Source organism: Grammomys surdaster, unplaced genomic scaffold (assembly GCF_004785775.1).
Source record: "Grammomys surdaster isolate TR1022 unplaced genomic scaffold, NIH_TR_1.0 270, whole genome shotgun sequence".
In the NCBI taxonomy this organism is placed as follows: domain Eukaryota; kingdom Metazoa; phylum Chordata; class Mammalia; order Rodentia; family Muridae; genus Grammomys; species Grammomys surdaster.
The window spans coordinates 3,197,086-3,200,212 of record NW_021604711.1 but is presented as its reverse complement, the minus strand read 5'-3'; the positions used below and the strand labels follow the sequence as shown (position 1 = coordinate 3,200,212).

The 3,127-nt window shown below is 45.0% G+C and overlaps 1 protein-coding gene across 1 annotated transcript in view; it reads right to left on the bottom strand.

Moving 5' to 3' along the window:
• The window catches only part of Wnt3a (Wnt family member 3A), a 44,870-nt gene that overhangs the window by 5,346 nt on the left and 36,397 nt on the right, over positions 1-3,127 (bottom strand). The gene's annotated exons all lie outside the window — the stretch shown is intronic.

Sequence of the window (3,127 nt, the reverse complement as noted above, 5' to 3'; positions counted from 1 at the left end):
CTACACACAGTCACACACACACTCACACACATACCTATACACACACATACACCTACATACAGTCACACACACTCTCACACACATACCTACACACACACCTACACACACATTGTGAAGCATACACCCAAACACACACCTATACACACACTCACAGAAGCACACACACTCACACACATATACCTACACACACACACACACACACACACACACACACACACACACATGATGAAATAAAAATATTTTTTTAAATAATCCTTCAAAACACCATTTTGCCATCTGGTAAACCTTGGGAAATGGTGCTATCTAAAGGCAGATCTTTTCTACTGTAGTAAAAAGCAAATCTCTTCATAGTGTAGCTGGGAATAAAATTCTCGGATTAAAATCATTTGTCACTCAGCATTCCGAAAGTGTGGCTCAAATTTCGTCTAGCTTCCAACGATACCTTTGTTGCTCACCACCCCACCCCACCCCTCCTCAACCTTTGCAGGGACGCCAAGTAGTCTCTTTGAAGCTTGGAGGTTTCTCTAGCCTGTGCTCTGAATTTCATAATATATCTTGGGAAAGATGGTTTTCCCCATATTTGGAGATTAAACATTTTTGTGTGTGCATGTGTGTGTGTGTATGTATGTATATGTGTGTGTGTGTGTGTGTGTATTAAGGTGTGTGCAGGTGCCAGAAGAAGGTAGCAAGTGTCAAGCTGGAGTTACAGCCAGTTGAGTCCCTCTGTGTAGATACTGAGAACCAGATGCTGTCCCTCTAAAAAGTGCATCAGGAGCACTTGACTCCAGCCATCTCTCTTGCCCCATCCTTGCAGTCCTGCCTGTGCGGTCTAAAACCTCAAGGGAAACATCCTGCCTTATGTCTTTGCCAGCTTCCTCCTCATGTCCTCCCTTGTCTCTCATGAACATACCCTTGAAAACTCCTGATGAAATATTCTTGTTATTATATATTTACATTATTAAAATTGTTTTGTTTTGTATTTTTGAGACAATTTCTCTGTGTAACACTGGCTGTCCTGGAACTCACTCTGTAGACCAGGCTAGGCTCAAATTCAGAGATACGGCTGCCTTTGCCTCCCGAGTGCTGGGATTAAACGTATGTACCATCACTGCTCTACATGTTATCACTTTTTTTTAAAGCACTGAAGGCCAGGCATGGTGGCCTTAAATCCCAGCGCCCCAGAGCAGAAACAGGTAGACCTCTGAGTTCTAGACCAGCCTGGTCTACATAGTGAGTTTCAGGACATCCAGGGCTACATAAGAGAAATCCTGTCTCAAAAACAAAACAAAACCAAACACCCTCCCCACACACTGTTTATTCATTTAGTGTGTGCATATATAAACACACACATGCATGTCAGAGTGTGACAGACAAAGGATAACTTGCACAGGGCATTCGTTCTTCTTCTCTGTGGATTGTGGGAACTGTACTTAGCTTGTCAGTCTCGGAGGCAAGTGCATTTATCTGCTGTACCATTTTGCAGGCCACATATTTTTAATTTCCAAGAGCTTTTCTTTTTCACCACCTTAAAAATGATACATTGTTCCAGTGTCACAGGTACACGTGTGATCTTTCTGAGGATATTGACAGTTTTTGTTAAGTTTTCATACACAAATTCTGTTTGATTTTTTTTTAAATAAAAGTTGGATTGGGGGGGTTTGGGTTTTTTGTTGTTTTGTGTTGTTTGTTTAGACAAGGTCTTTCTATATACCCAAAGCTGGCCTCAAAGTCATAATATAGCCTAGACTCAAACTCATAATTCTCCTGCCTTAGGTCCCCAAGTGCCGGGATTGCCGGGGCCTGAAACATCATTCCTAGTCAAAGTCTTGTTTCTTGTTTGTTTTATTGCATGCTCTCTGGAAATTCTGTTTTGATTTGGTTTTGGTGGAGGTGGGGACAGCATCTCTCTATGTAGCCCTGGCTGTTCTGGAACACTCCAGGTAGGCCAAGCTGGCCTTGAACTCAGAAAACCACTAGCCTCTGCCTCTGGAGTGCTAAGATTAAAGACCTGCACCACTAACCCCGCACCCCACATTGCTTTCTGGAAATTGCTGCAGGTGGGAGTCAGTTGTTATTTCCAACACACTTACTGTACAGTGATCTTACTGCCCTGTTCTAGGCACCCCCTCCATTCATTCTGGGAGAGCTGGGTTTTCCAGAGAGAATATCCTGTCCTTTGTCTGAAGGATAAGGGCCTTTGAACTAGTGTTGGGCTTCAGGAAGAGGTCAAAGGTCTGATGTTCCTTATGTATGGACATAAGTTTCACTGTGACAGTTTGTCCTCAGAAATGCACATCTCCCAATGTCTGCTACAGCGAAGGACAGGCAGGTGACTAGCTATAGGAGCTGGGCAGAGGAGCCAGCAGATATGAAATCTCATCTCTCCTCTCCTCTCCTCTCCTCTCCTCTCCTCTCCTCTCCTCTCCTCTCTTCTCCTTTTCTTTTCGTTTCTTTCTCTTCTTTATTTTTGAGACTGGGTCTTATGTACAAGGCTGGCTTCAAACACTTAGTGAAGCTGATTTTGAACTTCTGATTCTCCTGCCCTGCCTCTGTTGTGTGTTAGGATTACAGGCCTGCACCACCATACCTAGTTTAAAATGCCTTTAAAATACACTGTAGAGAAGTCTCTGCTTTCACCTCCACAGTCAGCCTGTTTCTCAGGATACCTGACGATAGGCATCCCTGGGTGTGCACAACCCCTCTCCAGTCCATGATTCAGTTCTTAGCTCTGCTATACCACGGAGCACTACCTATCTGGACACTGGTTCTCAGAGAGAGGAAGCAGGGCTCTCTGGGTGAGGGAGACTAAGTGTATTTGAAGACGAGCTGCTGTGGTGAGACACTGTCTATGCATGAAAGTTCAGACCTTCATCTTCTCCTGAAATCTCAGTGTCAGCCCCTGAGATCCAGGTATAACCCAGCCAGAGGGACAGACAGAACCTTCAAGCGTGTTCTGTGAGCATGGTTCCCTTTTCTGTTTCCAGATTCTCAGGATAATCTCTCTCTCTCTCTCTCTCTCTCTCTCCCTCCCTTCCCCCTCCCTCCCTCTCTCCCTCCCTTCCCCCTCCCTCCCTTCCCCCTCCCTCCCTCTCTCCCTCATCCCCACGAAGATCGCAAGAGAGACGTG